Source organism: Chrysemys picta, chromosome 5 (genome assembly GCF_011386835.1).
Source record: "Chrysemys picta bellii isolate R12L10 chromosome 5, ASM1138683v2, whole genome shotgun sequence".
Lineage (NCBI taxonomy): Eukaryota > Metazoa > Chordata > Testudines > Emydidae > Chrysemys > Chrysemys picta.
Window position 1 is genome coordinate 119559420 of NC_088795.1, and position 22969 is coordinate 119582388.

The 22969-nt window shown below is 39.2% G+C and overlaps 1 protein-coding gene across 2 annotated transcripts in view; it reads left to right on the forward strand.

Annotated features, from left to right (window-relative positions):
* SORCS2 (sortilin related VPS10 domain containing receptor 2) overlaps positions 1–22969 on the forward strand; it is an 803333-nt gene that overhangs the window by 63131 nt on the left and 717233 nt on the right. The window lies entirely within an intron of this gene.

The window sequence follows — 22969 nt, forward strand, 5'->3', positions numbered from 1 at the left end:
CTCAGAGGAGAAAGAGTTCTCCCCAGCCAGCAAGTGAGAATCTTTAGCCAGGTTCTTTGAATAGTAACCTGATCCAGAATAAGTAATGTATGAGGTAGTATGTTAACATTTTATTGTAACTTTGCCTTAATAAAAACCTTTTTTTAAAAAAAGGTGTAGCCAGCAATACTTCCTGCAGTGATCTCTGACCTGCACAAGGCTGCAGCAGTGACCACTGTTCCTAAGAGGCTGCTATTGCTGCAGACAACACTACCCACCGTGTGCTTTCCATTGCCTGCCGGCAGCGGTGCTGGAAGTAGGGATACTGGGGGTGTGGCAGCATCCCCTGGCTTGAAGTGATTTCCATCATATACGCACGCGGTTAACTGTTTTGTTCAATGTCTTTCAGCACACCCGCTATAAAAACTGTTCCAACGCCACTGCCTGCAGGCCAATTATGGCTGTGTCCTGCATGGATGCACTTGGAAGTTTCTATGGGATGGTGTTCCTTGCAGTTCCACCACGCTCCGGTGCACCCACACAGGAGCAGCCTTACTCAAGCCCAAAGATGGTTGTGAAGTGTAGCATATACCCACAATTGCCTTATGTGATGTCGTACTTAAAAAAAATAAATTAATAGATGCACCAGATGCTGCTCATCTGGTATAACTCTCAGTACAGGTTCATTGGGTTCAATGGCGCTACTGCAGTTCATGCCAGCTGAGGATCTGGCCCATATTTTTGTGTGTGTGTTCCGTTCTGGGACATTGTACATTGAATAGGTGTTTAAAATACAAAAATGTCATTAGAATGAGGACAGAACACTTTGGAAGTCAACTATGAACATTTATTCTCTCTTTTAGTTGCAAACCTTCTTTGGGATTAAATTGATCTTTATAGTGTCTAGGGCTGGTATCTCTTCCAGTCCTCAAAAAGGGCAGCAGTCTTTTTTAGAGTGAGCTTTGCATTGTCCCATCTTCCTCATCTGCTCCACTGCAAATGTATTTGAAAGGGTTTAAAAAAAGACACTTTTGATTCCTTGCATAGTGATTTCCAGTCAGACTGAGTTTCCTTATGGGATATGGTTTGTCAAACACCTGTCAGTCATTTAATATTCTTTGCTTTGTTGAATTCTGAAAAAAGGTATAGGATCCTGCTTTCAACCTGGTGCTTTAAAATGCTTTTGCCCATGGGGAGTGGAATTTTTTAATGAGACTTTTAAGCCCCTATAGCCTTTTCTCAATTGGATCAAGGCACTTCAGGCTGACCATTGAGTAAGGGTCAGGAAAGGGGTGAAGAAGAGATGACCATCATGGGAGACCTTTTCCCCCCATAGTGTTTATTTTAATAATAGAGCATCTGACAGTTGCAAATAACTAAGAGCTGCACGACTGCTAAGATGAAGGGAGGCCTTACAAATGGAACAGCTCTGTGAACTTCAAATGTACTACTTGTCCCAATCTTCTACTGAATGTTCTTTCGATTACTGGGAAAATTGAAAATATTTTTACGGCCTTTGGAAAATAAGGGAGAATGATGTTTGATTGACTTAGTGTGAAAAACATTATTGTGCTATTCTGTAGGTACAATACTTTTAGGGTTATCCCTCATCCCTGTTACATCCACAATGCACTGCTCATGGCCTCTTGGTGTATAGAGTGCTTTGCTGAACACCACTGTGATGGTAGAGTTCCACAGCAAAACGTTGACTTTGTTTTAGATGGAAAAATGTCTTGATTAGAATTTTTTTCAACAGAAAGGGGCACACTTTTTATGTGAAAATTTTTGGCATGTTCTGGCCAGCTCTCTATGTTCTTTCTTTTTCAACTCTTTTTGTCATGGCAGTCGTCTTGGCAAATGAGTCTGTTCCACAAAATTCAGATCCATGTGTATCCTAGAATTAAGGTGTTGAGGTAAGCTGTTTTTGAGTTGTTTCTATTTCTGTCTTAATTTAATACCAGAGGTAGTTAAATGTGCATAAAAAGCAAATACAGTCCTAAAGCCTTAAAATTCTACCTGGTGTGCTGGAAGGGAGAATCTTTTTTACACAGGAACTCAGTGTTTTTCAATGGAATTCTCCCCGCAGAACAGAAAGTGCCCTCCAGGACAAGCAGTATTTTTAAGGTTAAAGGATTTTACCTACATCAATGCTACCTAAGTCAGCAAAATCTTTTCAGTTCCTCTGACAACCTGATTCAAACACAAACAATCTTTCAGACTGTCAGCTCTTTGGGGCAGGAAGTATCCTAGACTGCATATTTGTACAGTGCCTACCACAATGGAGCCAACGTTTGACTTAAGCCTGTAGGAACTACAGCAATATAAATGTTGAACAATAATAAATACTCCCCAGCATTGCATTTCAATTTAGGGGAAAAATTGTACTCCTAGTGAACTGTTTGTTTTATGTCATGCCTGTATTTGAAGCTGGTATTTTGAATTTTTAAATGCCATTTATATGGGTTAGTCAAGGTTTGGTTGCTCTTCACGACTAAATACACTGGTCTACAAGTCGTCTGCTTCAGAGATAAAATGTGCTATTTATTATGTATTTTGATGTGCTGAATTCAAATATGACAATTAAAACAACTGATTGGCTACTGTTTCTAAGATATTTAAGTTTTTACATTTTATGTCTATATTGTGTAGATAGTAGAGTTTTAATCATAAATTGTAAACCTAGGTCTTTTCATGTGTTTATGGTTGCTTTACATGATATTTCACCTGTCCTGTTTATGTAACACTTTAAAAATCAGCAAAAGGGTTATATAAATAAAATTTATTATGAAACAAAAGGCAAAAAACTATTATGTACATAGTTTAGTCCTATTCAGTGTCTACTCGGCGCTTCTTGGCTTGTCTCTTGTATTCATTAAATGGAGCATCTCTTGTCACTGTCCAGCAATAGTCTGCAAGCATTGATGGGCTCTATTTGCCCTGATAGCGTTTCTCCATTGTTGCAATGTCCTGGTGAAATCGCTCGCCGTGCTCATCGCTCACTGCTCTGCAGTTCGGTGGAAAAAAATCTAGATGAGAGTGCAAAAAATGTATCTTTAGTGACATGTTGCAACCAAGGCTTTTGTATGCCTTGAGGAGGTTTTCCACCAACAACCTGTATTTGTCTGCCTTGTTGTTTCCGAGCAAATGTATTGCCACTAACTGGAAGGCTTTCCATGCCGTCTTTTCCTTGCCACGCAGTGCATGGTCAAGTGCATCATCTCGAAGAAGTTCACGAATCTGAGGACCAACAAAGACACCTTCCTTTATCTTAGCTTCACTTAACCTTGGAAATTTTCCACGGAGGTACTTGAAAGCTGCTTGTGTTTTGTCAATGGCCTTGACAAAGTTCTTCATCAGACCCAGCTTGCTGTGTAAGGGTGGTAACAAAATCTTCAGCATCCACCACTTGTTGAATCAAGGAACACTTTTCCTCCCAGGCTCCAATGACTGTCGGAGTGGCCAATCTTTCTTGATGTAGTGGGAATCTCTTGCACGACTATCCCATTCGCAGAGAAAACAGCAGTACTTTGTGTATCCAGTCTGCAGACCAAGCAAGAGAGCAACAACCTTCAAATCGCCACAAAGCTGCCACTGATGTTGGTCATAGTTTATGCACCTCAAAAATTGTTTAATGTTGTCATAGGTTTCCTTCATATGGACTGCATGACCAACTGGAATTGATGGCAAAACATTGCCATTATGCAGTAAAACAGCTTTAAGACTCGTCTTCGATGAATCAATGAGCTGTCTCCACTCATCTGGATCGTGAACGATGTTGAGGGCTGCCATCACACCATCGATGTTGTTGCAGGCTACAAGATCACCTTCCATGAAGAAGAATGGGACAAGATCCTTTTGACGGTCACGGAACATGGGCTCCAGACTACAGCAGTGGAATCTCCTGGCAGGTGATGTTAGGGTTTCCAACAGCTCTGCCTTACTCTTGGGTAGTTCCAAATCCCTGACAAGGTCATTCAGTTCACCTTGTGTTATGAGGTGTGGTTCAGAGGAGGAGCATGGGAGAAAATTTGGGTCCTGTGACATTGATGGTTCAGGACCAGATGTTTCATCCTCTTCCTCTTCCTCTTCCGACTCAAGTGAGAATGATTCTGGTGCATCAGGAACCGGCAGTCCTTCTCCGTGGGGTACTGGGCGTATAGCTGATGGAATGTTTGGATAATGCACAGTCCACTTTTTCTTCTTTGACACACCTTTCCCAACTGGAGGCACCATGCAGAAGTAACAATTGCTGGTATGATCTGTTGGCTCTCTCCAAATCACTGGCACTGCAAAAGGCATAGATTTCCTTTTCCTGTTCAACCACTGGCAAAGATTTGTTGCACAAGTGTTGCAGCATATGTGTGGGGCCCACCTCTTGTCCTGATCTCCAATTTTGCAGCCAAAATAAAGGTAGGCTTTCTTAACCATAGTGGTCATACTGCGCTTTTATGATGCAAAAGTCACTTCACCACAAACATAGCAGAAGTTATCTGAACTGTTCACACAAGTACGAGGCATCTCTGCTCACTTTGGCTAAACAGAAATGTGTCCCTTTGCAAAATCAAACACTGACAAATTAGAGAGCATGACACTGTATGATTTCTAGAGCTGATATAGGGCAATTTGTTCAGCAGAGTGATGTAAGCTTCGTTATGATTGCATCATCCATGACTTCTAGGAATAACATGATGCAATTCATATCATGTATGACGCAATACCAGCTTCAGATTGCATCATTCATTGTTTTGCCTAAAAAGCAAGTACTGTCCAAACCCAGTCATAGATTTATTCATAGATCCAGTCAAAGATGTATTTTAGTCATTTCTGGTTTAAATTGAGATCCCTTCCCTTTAGAACTCACTTATCCTCCCCCATTCCCAAGTCAAGGGTCGTATATACTGACCCATTAGCATATCTTGAAAACTAGAGCCAATCAACAATTTTAAGCATCATTTTCGTTCTCAGTGACCCAGAATTAGTAAAGTTTGACTACATTTATTTCAGAAGCATTTTGGCTGTAGAGCAGTGATATTTGTTAAGCATGATACTTCTCAAAGCTATTTTTAAGATTGATTAGGCAGATGCTTTCTTTTTCATCTCTTGTCAGATGATGAGTAGAAATCGGTGAAAAAAGAAAAATCCTTCTGGTACAAGTAGTGTTAATACAAAAAAGCACAGCAGTGTTACAGAAGATATGAAGACAATATATCCAGGTAATATAGTCTAAAGCTTGTTACTCCGGGAAGCAGCTTCTATATTTACAGAGTGGCACTGGAGAAACATTTCAATTATAGCTTTTGATTGTTTGAGCTATGGAAGACCCTTGTGACTATGAGTATGCCTTTTCCTCTCAGAATTAATCATTGAACTTTTAGTTTAGCAATATTTAAACTCTGCATAAACTCTAGCGGTATATAAATGCCATTTTGATGTAAATATTTTAATCATTTAAAAAAAAAGTAGTATTGCCATGTCACAAAACAAAGGCTACTGAATATTTCATGTCAGCTCTACGTTTAACACCTGCAGTGTAAATTTCACCTCCAGGCAAACCATACTCCTGGATAGGAGGCAAAGGTAATACATGATTATGATTTCATGTTTATTCTGCATGATTAATTTCTTCTCATGATATTGAAATTAACCTGAAGATTTATCAGTTTCAATTTGTTAAGCCAATAATGCCCTCTCCCCTGAAGTAATATATTAAGCGTGACAGACATCAGCCTTTTAACATTTCTCTTCTCCAAATTCCTGTTTACTTGGGAAGGACTAGTGAGTGGAATCAATTGGGTGCACATGTTCACAAATCCTAGCACAGAAGACATTAGGGTAAAATAAACTTCTAAGTGGTTTTGAGGTCTAACCTGCTGAGGTGGATTATTCTCTGTCTACTCTAATACATCATAAGACATTCATGGCTATTATATTGTGCCATGTGCTATCAGGGCAGTGTAAAATATGACCTCAGGAACTTGATATTCTTTTATGCCAAGGGCTAGAAAAGATGCGTGTTCTTTACTTATTGTAAGAAAAATAACACTCTTCTTCTTACTTAAAATTCAGGAATATGCTCATGCTTACTGGCAGGGGTAGGTTTATTAAGTTCAAAAACAAGTGGTGTTGAGAATATAATATTTCCTGGGTGATTAGAGAGAGGGAGATCACTTACTTTTCCTGTATGTTTGAGCAAAAGGAAGCAACTAAATGAATCTTGGCCAAAATTGGAGTGTTGCCTAAATTCTTATTGCCGGCCTTAGTGGACTGTTTTATAAAGATGCTAAATACGTGCAGCTCCCATTGACTCTGGTTCTCAACACTCCAGAAAAACATGCCTCTTCAATTTAGGTACCTAATTATGCATTTAGCCACCTGACATTAGGCACCTACGTGTCAGAATTTTGGCTACTACTTCAGTGATGCTGTTTCTTAAGCCCGTTTGAATTTCTTTGGACTACAGTCTTCCACTTGTTTAGGAGGAGCATGACCCTATGAATCTGCAAGGAATGTCTTTCATCTTTAATTAAACACAAACATACAGTACTGTATCCTTCTTGTTCCTATAGTGGGCCTGCATTCCTAGAACATTAGAAACCTGCCATTGACACTAATGGAAGGCTTGTATGTGCAAGGGAGCCCCATTACCTAGACTGGAGGTTCTCTGGGGCTGATATCATGACTTCTTATCTGTTTACAAAGTGCCTAGCACAATATTAGCATTATGCAAATAATAATACAATATTAGCACAATACCATGAAGTTAGTGTGATACGGGACATTAAGTTCTTTCTCTCTGTGAGCAGTGCTGCCAGTGGGTGTCTGTTTCAATATTTTAAATGTTAATTTATTAGAAGACAAAATGAGTAAAGGGGGGGGGGGGGACGGGGACAGGAAGTTTGTGCAAATAATCATTTTGATGGTACAAGGAAGAGTACGGTCTCACTCTTCTTCACTTATTGCCAAAAAGAAACATTAAAATATAACCATCAAATACTTTAGCACTTGCAGGAAACATGCAGTGGACTTTTGGAATCTGATTTTATGCTGAAGGTTGTCTCTCTGCATCTGTAAGTTTTCCTTACTTACTGAAAGGATCCACCTTGTACTGCAGCTCATCCATGTAAGCACCCTCTACCGTTGTACTTGTCCTTTCTCATAACTCACGTTGATCTGAATTTATCTCCTGTCTCAGTGGTGTTTGTTTATGGAAGACATGGTTTTTAATGTACTAGGCTGCCTTGCATATTGTCAGAATGAGGAGCTGGACTTTAATCTGTCTAACTAAGGTTTGATATATATTGGATGAATGTACAATTTGGTGGAAGGCAGGAATTGATGCTTTTTATGATGTTTTGACCATGCTAATGAAATTCTGATATGGTGCAAAGACTGGGATGTTGCTGCTAGCATATGTTGGAAGGACAGTCAAGCTCTCTTTATATATGGTGTTGATTCTGGTAAGTCCTCTATGGTACTTCTAATTGGTAAGGTTATTCTTTTATTGGTTTGATCCAATGCTGTAAGTCTGTTAACGACACTAAGACTTGTATTGCATTTTATTCAGGTAGTTGAAATAATTATGCATCTTAACAGCTAGTACTGTATTTGGAAGAAAAATATTGTAAATGACAGTTTATGTATTTGTCAAGTACATTGAATTTCTGCTGATAGTTACAGTGGGCTTTTGCTGCAATAGTTATTGTATACTTTGCACATATCCATGTGCACTTTTGAGCTATGCCCATTTCCCTTATATAAGTGTGTTATGCATTTGTAAGTACCAGTGCCTGGCTGTTATCACCAAAAATAAACAGATGATGATTTGGGCAGATCAGTGATCTAATTCTACCAAAGTGGCTACTGGAGGCATCTCACACACTTCCCTCAGGAGGGGAATGCTGGCTGCAAACTAGTCAGTGAAATAGCTGGCTTGTAGGCTGCTTTTCTCAGCATCTCAGATCTATGGCTTATGGTGCTCTCGGGGTCTGGCACTATCTAACCGTCCAGGCACGTAGCCCAGGATGAGGCAATAATTAAGCTAACAATGGCTCCTGCTCTCAAATTAAAGTCTCTCTTCCTCCTCCAGTTTCCAGGAAGACTCTTGCTGGTGCCTCTGGGTTCAAAACAAGTGTTTTCCCCTGGGGGGCATGAGTATACAATTGCCACTATGTTCTGCTTGGACAATCATAAAAGCAAAGGCGCTCCCTTAGAGGTTGCAGATGGTAATGCATCTTTTGCTGTGACCTTAAGAGCAAAGCAAATTTCTTCCTCTTTGCATGGGATATACATATTATAGAGCTGGGAAGAATGGCATTTTGAAAAAAATAATTTTGTTTTCTGGGGAAATTTTGTTTTCTTTGAAATTTTCCAGTCACCTCTGGTAATTATCTGACTGCCGGGGATCCAAGTAACTAAGGCCTGGTCTACACGGGGCGGCGGAATCGATCTAAGTTATCAACTTCAGCTATGTGAATAACATAGCTGAAGTCAACGTACTTAGATCGACTTACCGTGGTGTTTTCACCACAGTGAGTTGACTGCTGCCGCTCCCCTGTCAACTCCACCTGCGCCTCTCACGGAGGTGGAGTACAGGAGTCGACGGAAGACTAGACACGATAAATTGACCCCCACTGTAACGATCGCTGCCCGCCGATCCAGCGGGTAGTGTAGACATACCCTAAAAGACGAGGCAGTTGCTATCCAAGTTCAAGCAGCTTTCATTATTGGAATCTAGATTTAAAGCTGCAATCAGCAGGATGATCCGTATTCCGCAAGCACAGGGAGTGTGGTGTATGTAATAATCACTTTGTGTATATTGTAGCTTGTTGAAGTGGTTCGAAAAACAATTCAGCCTTTTTATTACAGCAGTCAGCTAAGTTAGGGTTTCAGCTTGTAACATCGTCTCAGAAGCAGCAGATAAAAACAGCTGTTGGGGAAGCTCTGCATACTCCTGTTTGCAAGGAAATTGCACCTGTAGTTGTTTGCTTTTCAGTGGGTAGGTTGAGGTTGGGAGAACAAAGCCACTAAAAGAAGAGAGTCTATGACAGACCATTATATTTTTCATTCTTCCCCTCCGCCCCTTGTGCTATAAATAACTTGCGTGTAGCATCCAACCTGTAGAAACACATACAAACACCACTGCATTCTGCACCACTGTGGATGATAGTACTTGGCTTCATCTTTCTTGAGCATTTTATTTTGATCCTGATTCTGCAGTCCTCACTCATTAAGTAGTACTTACTCGTGTGTAATCGCAGCTCAACAGGAATACTATGTGTTCATCACAATGTCCGTGTGTGTATGTAGAAGAGTTCCTGAAAGAAAACACAAAATAGAGTAAATTCAGATTAACCTAACTCTCCTGTTACATGACTGTCTACTAAACTCTGTTATCATGATGTAGTGTCTTTTCTTAATTTATGTGAACTCTTGATCAACCAAACAGATTTGGTGTTCCCAAGTGATTCTGATGTTCAGAATTTTACTGTTTATTAGTATAGGTAAATAGACTCATGTCAGGGTTAAATTATACATGAACATGCCCCCCGGGGTAAAGGTGAGTAGATTGGTGTATTTGTTTAATCTAAAGCATGTATTAATTTGGGCCAGGATTGTCAAATATGGATATCTAAAATTAAGCTCCTAAATTCCTATTTAGGTATGTCAATAAAAATGGCCTATTTTTTCAAGGGTAGTGGATACCTGCAGCTCCTATTGTTGGGTGCTTAAAAATCAGGTCACGTTTCTGTAGGTACCTAAAGATGGATTTAGGAGTCTAACTCTGGGCACTCATTTTTAAAAAGAAATCTTGATCTCTGTATCTGAGTGCTGTTAAAAAGGTAGTGGTATCAGAATCTATGCCAGCAAATGGTGTTATTTCTCTGCATCCTCTCATGAACACAGGAGTGTATTGATTTATAAGTTCTAAGATTTCATAGCTGGGGCACTGCTATTGAGAATACTCTGCCCTCACCACTTCTCTCAAGCTCATTGTCTCTGTTAAGATGCATTGTCTCTGTGGAGCATAGGGAGGGTCATGGAAAATGAAGTCACCTCTGAGATGGCTTGGTTAAGAGCTTTGTAAATTAAGACTAGAACTTTTGAAATTAGTTCTGAAATGAATAAGGAGCACTCATGAGCACAGACATGATGTATTCACATTAAGCTTTCCTTACCCTGTGTGGTTTCATCGTCATACATTTTGCTGCAAGTTGACAGACTTGGGCTCTGAGAGACCAGCTGTGAAACCAAAGTCCACTGAGGAGTTTGCTCCATTGAGAATGTCCTGCTCCTAGTTTCCTTAAAATCAAAAGTAGGAGGTGCTATCCCAATAGCTGTAGCAGCCCATTGCAAGAGAAGCGATCTCTAAGCAGGTTAGGACCCAGTTCTTGTAGGCTTCATAGATCAATGTCAACTTCCTCCACTGTACCTACAAGTAAATAGGAAGGTAGTATGGCCATTGGAGAACTGGTCTGATGTGAGTAGCTGCATTCTGCGCTGACAGCAACTTCCGCATGGTCTTCAGGGGCTGGCATCTGTAGAGTTCAATGCATTAATCCACCCTGGCAGTCCTAAGGCATGAATAACTGTAAAGATAGTTCCAGTTTTCTGAGGCTTATAAGAGCATGGCTGAGTGGAAGTGGAAATCTTAAATCAAGACAGCTCTTCTTTTTGAACAGTTCATGCAAATGGGTCTTGGTGGTGACAGTCAGTGTGGTAATGAAAATCTCAGGTACATCTATTGCTCAATGTAGCAAGGCGTGGGGGGGCACCTCAGAAGGGTGCACAGAATTAGGGTTCTTTAGCAGGGACAGAGCAGATGGACAAAGAAAATTAATCACTCTCATTGGGAACAGTACAGATTTCAGCTTAACTTGCGTGGCCTGTGGTGGGGTTTTGTTGCTGTAGATGTGTAAAGAGATTTACTTGGCAAATGTGGATACCAATAAAGAAAAGCTTTTCTAGATTCAGTTTATACAAACAAAACACCCAGATTGCATATGTATGTTCGACAGAGGAAACGCTTATACTGTCAATGAAAAGAAAACACTGTGACATCAGTTATAAAATTAAGGGACATATCGACATAACAAATACACCTCTACCCTGATATAATGCGACCTGATATAACACGAATTCGGATATAACGCGGTAAAGCAGTGCTCCGGGGGGGGGGGGGGGGGGGCGGGGCTGCGCGCTCCAGTGGATCAAAGCAAGTTCAATATAATATGGTTTCACCTAACGCGGTAAGATTTTTTTGGCTCCCAAGGACAGCGTTATATTGGGGTAGAGGTGTAGTAGCCAAATATTGTCCGCATACTAAATACAATCCTTGGAATTCTGCAGTGTAAGTTGCTGTCTGATCTTTAATATGGACGTGTGGGTCACAGAGACAGTAGGTCCTAGATGTGGAGGCTGGATGGAGCATTGAATCTGGATGGAGCATTGAATGCTGGGATCTGTAGTTTTGGGGACTATGGCCTTACTGGATCTATAGTCTCTGTGAACCACATTTCATTGTTAAAGATGAGGGCAGAGGTAATCTGTTTTGTACTTCTAAAAACATGCTGATGTGGCCCTCTGTTAGACAGAATGTGAATGTCCTTTGAGATACAGAATTGAAAACAAAAGAATATGATCTTAAATTCCAGTATTTATTTGAGGAAGGAAAACATTCATGGCTGTCAGTGCTATGTGTTTAGCTGGACTTTCTGCAATGAGTTAAGTTAGCTTCAGGCTCATATGGGAATTTAAAAAGGTCAATCTCTCAGGAAAGTAGACAATAATTTCTTCAAACAGATCTCTCTCTGTTTTGTCCAAAGAGTAATCTGTCAATCAGTTTCCATTCCCTTCTCTTCCATAAAGTGATGATGGCAAACTAATTGTAGGTATTGCATCAAACACTGATGAGCTCACATTTGGTGCTCTGCAAAAACAAGTTTCAGGTGCCTTGCAAATTATAAATCTGGTTCGCACTGTATTCACCCTTAATATTTTAAATCTTTATGAAGTCATGAACAGAAATTAAATATTGTTAAGAAAATGAACATTTATCTCTGGAAAGGAATAACTATAAAATGGGTTCTGCCACTAAACATTTGTTTTTCCCATTAACCCTTTTCATTGCTGGTATTTTACTGCTGAGCTGACCTTTCCTAATAAGATTTTATTGAAGTCAACAGAAAGCAGGTATGTACCTGATTGGTTTAGTAATATGGCAGGTATATTCTGGTAGGGTAGCAATAGTATGCTCTAGTGTAGACAGAGCTTAGTTCTGGGAGCTAGGAACTACTGATACTACCTCTTGTAGTGACTCACTGTGTTGCCTTGAGGAATTGATTTAGCACCTGCTCCTGCTCTTATTGAATTGGTAGAGGTTTGCACTCATGTCAATGATTAGGATCAACGCACAATGGGGCAAATTAGTTATGTGCATCATGTGTTGCAGTGGGGGAGAAATAGGGTTTGCCTTCCTCAGAAGCATTAGGTAGGAAGCAGATTACAAGGTCTGATCTGCTGTGGCAAATCATGTGTTCAGGGGGCTGCAGAAAAATAGGAGGAACTTGCCGTAACAAAGTCAACTTTATGTACTTCTTCTAAACTAAAACAACATATGTAACTCTAGGTCTACCTATTTGCCAGTTTCCTCTTATTGTTTCATTCAGCCTCCTTCCCTAAAACCTCACTCTTGCATCACTCGCATATCATGGGCCATCAAGGAAATACTTTGTTCTTTATGGATAATCTTTGTTCTTTGTGGATAATCTTTTCATCATCATTTGAACGCTTGATGAAAAACAATCACCATGTAACTGTTGTATAATGTAGAAATCGACAGTTTGGTTGACATTTGATTCCCACAGGGTACAGAATTAATGCCCCAATTCAGCAAGGTACTGAACTGCAGGAGTAGTCTCACAGACTTGTAGTTCCTTGCTGAATTGGGACCTGATTCTCATTTATACTAAAGCCCAGTGTTCTGCTTGCTGTAAGGCCCCTTTACACTGCCACAGTTGTGTGCCGTGGTCTTAGTATAAATGAGAATCAGGCCCTAAATATGTTACAGGAATGAAGAAATGTCTATTCTTGAAAACTTTTTTTTCTGGAGGAAAAATAGTTTTTTTCCCATCTCCATTATATCCCATGACCACATTTAGCTTTCTTCATAAACTCTGTGGGGATTAGGGTGACCAGACAGAAAATGTGAAAAATTGGGACGGGGCTGGGAGCTAATAGGAGCCTAAATGAGAGACCCAAAAATCGGGACTGTCCCTATAAAATCGGGACATCTGGTCACCCTAGTGGGGATCTCGGACCCCTTCTCACCAAAGAGATGTGAATCTACACATTTTACACAGTGTAATACTGGCCAAATGTTTGCCTGCTGGCCCATACAGGAAATCCTTGCAATGGCACCTCACATGTATGATTGTTACTCCCTATCATCCAACAAGACTTCTGCATTAGTATTTACTTCCAAAATAGATGGAAAATAGAGAACAGTTAAAATGCAAATGTTAAAATTCTGGTTTAATTCTGCTCACCTTCCTCACATAAACTATTCAACTGCAGTTAGCAGGACTACTCAGGAGTACGGCGAGTGGGTTTTGACCCTTGCACAGTTCTGCATCTGGTATAAAAGCTCTTAAAGGCTGTGCAGCCTTAGTTGTACTCAACAGGCTCCAAATCTGGAGCTTGGCTGAAAAAATAAAGCTTTTTAGGTCTGATTCTTCACTGTTACTCCAGTGGAACCCCTGCTCATTTCAATGGGAATTGCACTGGGGTAAATGAGAGCAGTATGTGGGTCTTAAAAACACTGTTATGGATTGGGATAAACCTCTTTGAAACTGGGGATGTAACCGCTGCCCTTCTTTTAAAATAGTTATTAAAAAGCCATTAAGCTGCTCTATATTATAATCGGGTAGGTGAAACAATAACAGCCTCCACCCTAGACACAATCCTGTGTCACCACCTAAAACAACGGCACACGTGGGCAGAGGAGTTTTGCTGACTACTGATGTGTAATTTGTTTTGTCTGAGAGAAACCGAGAAAAAGACCAAAGGAGGTGAGAGAGAAGGCAGCAAGGAAGCACCAGACACAAAAACACTGACAGCCTGACCCTGAGTAAAACCTGAGAGAGAGAGCACATTTTAGGCCATGTGCTGGCTGAAAGGGGCTTGGAACTGTGAGCTAAGCAACAGTTTCCAGTTGTTTTGATTCTGAATGTGTCCAGGGAAATAAGACTTTTTGTACATTCATTGTAAATAAACAGAATTGCATAAAAGGTACCCAACTTCACCATCAATTTCTCTTTCTCGTGGAAACAACCTGCAGGGACCCAAACTTTGGCTGACAGCTCAGGTTAAAAAATAAAAGAGAAACAATATCATTTTTTGCTGCGTAAACTGATTAATGGACCTGTGACTTATTACAGAACAATGAAACAGATTCTCTAAAGATAAGGATCTGCGTCATTAACATGATTCACTGTTCTCTTATTTTTTCCAAAACTCTAATCTTTTTGGAGTCTCTTTTTGTATATTAGATCAGTCTAAAGAACTTAAATAGACAATGGTCACGATATTGAAGTCTGAAGTGCTCATTTAATTAAACATAATGATCTGTACAATTCAGTTTTGAGTAGATTAACTAATTCTTGTTAACTAGTGGGCAACCTGAGCTGACATGAATATTTCTAGGACCAACTGTCATGGAAAACTCCTGTGTTCCCTTTATTCTATTTGTATGTTTTTCCATCTTCTCACTGCTCTTCTCTTCCTTCACTAAACAACAAAATAACGTCCAGCATCTCGTCATCTACTGGTGCCTTGCAGCATTGCCTCCCCTTTGCTGCTAATGAGTATACTGACTGCATTGCTGCTGAGAGTGTGATCCCTGGTTGGTGCAGCATGTGTGTTACCATGCCGAGCCTGGCAACAGCAAAAGAGTCCGAAACAAGGTTTACATCAGGGAGCAAAATATAGAGTGAAAATAATGAAAAAAAAAATACTAGGGGAAAACCCCCAAATGGTTGCCATGGTGCTGTCAGGACTGTCCAGGGCACCTTAAAACATCCAGGCTTTTGGAGTTATTCCATTCTAATGCCTTCCCTGCTGCTGACAATACAATTATTGCTGCTGTGTGAAGTAACATCTGTAGCGTAGGATGTCAGTCCAGGAAATCTGCCTATGCGACTCCCCAGGAGGCATGGGCTGATGATCCTAACCCAAGGACGCCTGAGTTCTAGTCCTCTCTCTGAAACACTGACTCCTTCTGTACCCTTAGACAAGTCGCTTAGGGCCAGATTTTTAGAAGATGCAGATAGGCTCCTAGCGGGATTTTCAAAAGCACCTAATGTACACCGATTTCACTGGAAGTTAGGCAGGCACCAAGGCACCCTTGCAAAATTGACTAATGGGATTTTCATCTTTAGGCACCTAAATACCTTTAAAAATCTGGGGCCTTGGTCTCTCCACCCCAATTTCTCCAACTATAAAATGGATATAATAAGTCTGAACCTACCTCAAAGGGGTGGAGTTAGGAAAGTGTCTCAAGGATGAAAAGTACTTTCAATTCGGAGTACAAGAGGTTTACAGTATTCATTACACCCTCACAAGGTTGTTATGAAATATATAGAGCTGTCCTGAAAAGTTAGTGATGAAGCAGTAAGTAGGTTGCTCAGTCTCTCGCTAAGGAAGTAACAGCCTCTTGGCTGGCAGGACTCTAGAATCCTACAAAGCAGGACACAAACTGGCAGAATTCATAGGTTAAGTGAAAAGAATTAGCAAACTAGTAATTATATTTGTGTGTAACCTTGTTAAGATTATATCCTGTCCATCTTAAAACTGTCGTTATTAGATGTATTTAATCTTTGTGACACATGGAACAGTATATTAGGTTTGACAGTTTCTAAAGTAAGAAGGACGAGAAGCTCTAATTGGAATGCTAGCATTGTATAATAATGCTGAGCATTTTTTATCTTCAAAGGGCTTTGCAGATGCTTGCTGTCTAATCCCCACATCCCCGTGGTGAGGAAGGTAAATTTTATCCTTATTTTACAGATGGCGAAGCTGAGACAGAGCAAGAGTGAGTGGATTAACTCGCAAGTTCCTGGGTTCTAGTAGTCTTGTGCTAAAACACTGCCCCCCCTCACACCCTATTCTGTTTAGGTTCTTATGCTGTGCCCATCACCCTAGTATTTGATCCTTCACATATGAAGTCACCTTCACTCTACTACCAGTGTCATGGAGTTCTGTGGGAGTCAGGCATAATAATAGTCATTATAAGTAAATTAAAATGTAGGGTAGGTTTATTTTCTTTATTTCTGTAAGGATCTGCATATAGGATGAGTGAAAGATCAGAACTTATTGAGATCAATGGAATTCCAGGCTTAGACAGTATGGAGGATCAGACCCATTGCACTGTCAAAAATCTCTGAGGGGTGCAGTGCTATACACTACAATATGTCTTGTAGTGCTCTGGCATTAAGGGAATTTGAGTTTACAGATAGCTGCAATGACAAAACTAACAGCACTGTTGACATGGTGGTTCTGTTAGAAACCATTGCTTTGGGACTTAAGAGGACACTGTGTGGTTAAAATTAATGTATTTTAAAAAATAAATTTCCTTACCTATATTAAAAAGCTTTAATGTGCAATGCTCTTTTATTGAACAATGTATTAGTTGTGTCAGTTTCACTCTGGTTTTCAGTCCTTCATTTCTGGCTGTAGTGCATTAGCAGGAGGGTGTGATGTTTGAGTTGCAAACAGAGTTTAGGAAAACTTGTATTTATTTAAAAAATTTTGTTTTTGATCAATGAATAACTCCTTTCCACTGGTCTTAAATTTTGTAAAAGCTTCCCCTCACCGCACAAAGCTTTGAATATGGGTCCAAATTTGACCAGACAGTGTAATGCCCACTTTGGAACATATTGGATGAAATTTGTGGAATGATTTGGGCAAACATGCAATATATTTTAAATTATTAAACAACAAAATACCTAATATACAGGTAGTTTCAAATACTTTTTTACAGAGCAAGTTTAAATAAAAATTAAAGTTTTTGAATCCTATTCATACAACCAATAGTATCCCCTTCCCTTTCTCTTCCTTTCTCCCCTATTCCCTATTCTTCCATCCCAACCCTTTCCAATAATTTTTAAGAGATACTTTTTCTTTTCTCTTCTCTTGTTGCCTCTGTTTTCCTGGGAAACTCCTACATGGATACACTTGTTCCCCAATAAAAGGGAACATTTTCACTTAGCCTTTACATGAAGTCTATTGGCTGAAATGACAATGCTGTTAAAAAAATCAATATGCAGAAAGCCAAATCGTTACTAAGGTTCTCCAGTGAACTGTTCAGGCAGTCAGTGAGCTCAGGAAAACAGCCTAACTGAGTAAACTGCTCTGTGATTGATTTCAAGTGTATCTGACAGAGTATAATTGTCTACCCATTCATTTCGTCTCCTCTCTCCACAGGCTGCCCCTTTTGGGATCAAATAATCACTAACAGTAATCATAAGCAGCAAAAGTAGGAACAGAGTGCTTATAAACTATCCTCTAAGTTTTGCTTTCAACAATTTGGTCTGATTCCTTATATGCCAGTTCCTCCTTCCCATTTTGCACTTGTATGATTACACTATCTTCAGAGTCTTTGGGTGACATCCTGGCCCCACTGAAGTCAATGGGAGTTTTGCCATTGACTTCAGTGGACCCAGGATTTCACTTTGTTTTAACATTTCAATCTCTTCTTTTCTTTCTTCTCATTTCATTTGTTAAAAAAAAAAAATGTGGGTAGGGAACCATTCCAGTCAGATGCTAAGCACCCTAAAGTTCTACTGATCATAATTGGAATTTATGGCACTCACTTTCACAGAGAACAAGCTCAGCACTTTAGCAGATCAGGCTGTAATTGAAAATTATGTCTGGAAATAGAATATGAATCTAGGGCTGTATTCTGATCTCTTCTCAACAGGTGTGAATCCAGAGTATTTGGACAGAGTACTTGTACTTCAGTGGAGTTATTCAGATTTTGCCCACATTTCTTACATACGTTATAAACTTACATCAATATGAACCACATTAACCATTTCTATCTGTTCTCTGCAGCATACTGAGAAATCAGTAAAAATTAAGAATGTATTTTCATTTGAAAAAGCAGCACTTATAGCCAACCTGGATCTGCCACCACATATTTTGCTTGTTATAAAAGGACATCTCCTAATTAGCTCCTTGTGGTTCATGAGTGATGGAAAATTTTCATCATAGTGTCATGTGTTGCACAAGTCTCCATTGTTCTATCTAAGGGTCTTCTTGAAGAAAGCTATATAAAGAAAAAGTGTTACATTCTTTAAGTAGTGGCAGGCAGCAATATTCTGCTGAAGCATAACGCAAAAACATGGTTGCATAACATGACGTTCCCAGCGTCCATTTGTAGTTAATGTCTGTTATACTGTATATCTGAGTGGGTGATAGCCTGATAGCTGATATGCATCGCACAACTTCAAAATAGCACCTGTCCCACCTAACGTGACTATTTTACCAAGTAGTATTCTAATTTACAATATGAGAAGAAACTGAGCCTTTTGGAGCATCCACTATCTGCCATTATTCTTTCTTGAAAAACTTTATTTTGTTTAAAATAGTCTTCTAAAGTTATTCAATAATTTAACATTTTGGATCTAATACAAAAGCTTATTCCTCACCTCTCCATAAACATATACCATTTTTTCATATTCATAACACAAATGGCTATTGAAGGATACATGTATAATTCAGATCTACTGATCTAGGTATATTTATACCACATCCATCACCATGGTATCTGAGCACCTGTCATTGTATGGAATATCAGGTCTGCATTTTTTTTAAATGCTACATGAAACTAAGCAGCATAATGAACTAGGACAATGTTCCTGTGTCATATAGGGTTTTGTTTTTTTGGGTTTAATAATTTAAGTTTGCAAGGTTTACTGTTAGAACTAAAAAAATTGCTAGAACTAAAAAACTGGGGTTTTTCAGGCTCTTTATATTGTAATGAGTAATGAATGCTATATATTATATACATTACTCATTATAGTATATATTACTGTAATCTCTTTGTAATGTTTCCTAGTGAACTTTAAACAACACTACATTTAAGTGGACTATGGAACTTTTAGTGTGTACCAGCAGTGTCTACATGGACCAATTAATTTGTAACACATTAGTGCGCTTTAGGGTATGTCTACACAGCAATGTAAACCTAGGATTAGTGGGACTTGACTCAGCTAAGCTGTGTTAGGGAACCCAGGGTTTGAGCATCTACATTGTATTTTTACCCTTCATTGAAACTTTTCTAACCCATACTGTATCAAACTGTACCATAGAATCTGTATGGATATTAATTCCATGCTCGAATAATAAAAATATAGCAGTAGGGATATATTACCGACCACCTGACCAGGATGGTGATAGTGACTGTGGAATGCTCAGGGAGATTAGAGAGGCTATTAAAATAAAAAACCCAATAATAATGGGGGGTTTCAATTATCCCCATATTGACTGGGTACATGTCACCTCAGGACGGGATGCAGAGATAAGTTTCTTGACCCCTTAAATGACTGCTTCTTGGAGCAGCTAGTCCTGGAACCCATAAGAGGAGAGGTAATTCTTGATTTAGTCCGAAGTGGAGCACAGGATTAGGTCCAAGAAGTGAATATAGCTGGACCGCTTGGTAATAGTGACCATATTATAATTAAATTTAACATCCCTGTGGCGGGGGAAATAACACAGCTTCCCAGCACTGTAGCATTTAATTTCAGAAAGGGAAACTATACAAAAATGAGGTTAGTTAAACAGAAATTAAAAGGTACAGCGCCAAAAGTAAAATCCCTGCAAGCTGCATGGAAACTTTTAAAAGACACAATAATAGAGGCTCAACTTAAATGTATACCCTAAATTAAAAAACATAGTAAGAGAACCAAAAAAGAGCCACCGTGGCTAAACAACAAAGTAAAAGAAGCAGTCAGAAGCAAATAGGCTTCTTTAAAAAGTGGAAGTTAAATCCTAGTGAGGAAAATAGAAAGGAGCATAAACTCTGGCAAATGAAGTGTAAAAATATAATTAGGAAGGCCAAAAAAGAATTTGAAGAACAGCTAGCCAAAGACGCAAAAAGTAATAGAAAAATTTTTTTAAGTACATCAGAAGCAGGAAACCTGCTAAACAACCATTGGGGCCACTGGATGATCAAGATGCTAAAGGAGCATTCAAGGATGAGAAGGCCATTGCAGAGAAACTAAATGAATTCTTTGCATCAGTCTTCATGGTTGATGATATGAGGGAGATTCCCAAACCCGAGCCATTATTTTTAGGAGACAAATCTGAGGAACTGTCCCAGATTGAGGTGTCATTAGAGGAAGTTTTGGAACAAATTGATAAACTAAAAAGTAATAAGTCACCAGGACCAGATGGTATTCACCCAGGAGTTCTGAAGGAACTCAAATGTGAAATCACAGAACTACTAACTTCTGTACCAAATTACTGGAGGATAGCTAATGTGACCCCAATTTTTAAAAAGGGCTCCAGAGGTGATCCTGGCAATTACAGGGCAGTAAACTTGACTTCAGTACCAGGCAAACTGGTTGAAACTATAGTAAAGAACAAAATTGTCAGACACATAGATTAACATAACTTGTTGGGGAAAAGTCAACATGGTTTTTGTAAAGGGAAATCATGCCTCACCAATCTACTAGAATTCTTTGAGGGGGTCAACAAGCATGTGGACAAGGGGGATCCAGTGGATATAGTGTACTTAGATTTTCAGAAAGCCTTTGACAAGGTCCCTCACCAAAGGTTCTTAAACAAAGTTAGCTGTCATGGGATAAGAGATAAGGTCCTCTCATGGATTGGTAACTGGTTAAAAGACAGGAAACAAAGGGTAGAAATAAATGGTCAGTTTTCAGAATGGAGAGAGGTAAATAGTGGTGTCCCCCAGTGGTCTGTACTGTGACCAGTCCTATTCAACATATTCATAAATGATCTGGAAAAAGGAGTAAACAGAGAGGTGGCAAAATTTGCAGATAATACAAAATTGCTCAAGATAGTTTCGTTCCAGGCAGACTGTGAAGAACTACAAAAGGATCTCTCAAAACTGGGTGACTGGGCAACAAAATGGCAGATGAAATTCAATGCTGATAAATGCAAAGTAATACACATTACTCCTACCCCACGACATAGCTATTGCTTAGCGTAAGCTATATGGATTCAGCTTTATTATTCTTCGCATAAGTCAATCCCTCCAGCCTTTAATCATGTTCTGTTGCTCTTCTCGGAACTCTCTCCAATTTGTCTACATCTTTGAGGTAATGAGATGCCCATAGGTGGTAGTATCAGTCTAGTACTTAAACCTTTTAAATCATATTAAAAATGTGTATATAAAGGAGATCTCTATTACAAGTATATTGGCAAACACATTTTTATATGACATGCATGTATAATTGCTCTTCTGACAAATTTCAACAGTGTCCTTAAAGGGAAAAAGGTGCATTTCTGTGATTCTGAATGAATCTCTGTGTATATTTCACAAGAATATATTTATGGCAAACAGGGCTCAGTCCTGCACCATTGAAGTCCATAGGAATTTTGCCATGGGCTTGGGTAGGAACAAGATCAGTCCCGTAATCTGCATGTTGTAATCTGCACTGACTTTCATCCAACTACTGTGTATGTATAGAGGTCACTTGGTTACTTTTTTTAAAAAACAAACATGGATAGAAGATGAGTTGGTAACCATTTAAAATAGTTTTCAGAATCATTAAGAAAAGATATATTCTTAATATAATAAAGGTTGAGTAAGCACGATTGGTATGATACAGAGTATATGAAATATAAGCTTTATTTCATTTTTCTCCATGTACTGAAACACAGGGTATTCATTTAGAATTTACTTGGATAAGCATCAGGTGAGATGAGTAAATGGTAAGAGTATACTGGTCTGACATAGAGATCTTCACAACTAATGAACCATGTGGGCAACAATGGTGGTGCTGATTTCAGATGTGGCTACATCATTATTCGTAAATAACAAAACAGGTAATGAAGATGGCGCAAAGAATAACTTACATTTCAAATATTTTATTTCTCTCAGTTTAGATTAGTGATGGATGTGAACTGCAAATTTCAGAGCAGGATCCAGATTGGAGTTTTGTTCCATGCTAGTGTAGATGTAGGGAAAGCTCTGAAATTTGAATCTGGCTCTGAGATAAGATTCAGAATTTGCCATTCTCCCTATGTTTGATGGAGTTTGGATCTATGGTTTTGTTTATTGGATCTGTCCCCGCTCAAATGTTCCTATAAAATTTGTCTGAGAGACCCAGAGAAGAGCTAATTCCAACAGACAGATTTAATTCCAACAGACAGATTTTATAGGATCTTAACTTTGAGAACTGCAAGCCTTATCTTTTCCACAAGCAACAAGGTTCACCACTTGGTCGTGGCAAAGATAAAGCTTGCAGTTGTGGGTTCTCAAAGTTAAGATATTTTACCCATGATGAAATCCCTTTTAGTTACACATGCATAATCAAATATCTGGCTAAACTCCTAAGGGAAATACTACTAAGATAAATGTAACAGCTGATGCTGCATTATTCGTGACTAACTCACAGGTCTGTTCCAATTGCACATTAAGACACAGCAGGAGATATTTCTGATCTCCTCTGATTCCAAGCACAAATTGCATATTGTTCCTCATTAATAATGTTTTTTTAAAATAATAAAAGGATGAAGGGTAACTTTGGGCAGAGCTTATCTGATATAATAATACCGTGGAGCATTAAAGATACTAATAGCTTCTGATCTTTACGAAAATAGTGAATGACTAGAAAAAGAATGGTTTCAGAGTAGCAGCCGTGTTAGTCTGTATCCACAAAAAGAAGAACAGGAGTACTTGTGGCACCTTAGAGACTAACAAATTTATTAGAGCATAAGCTTTCGTGGACTACAGCCCACTTCT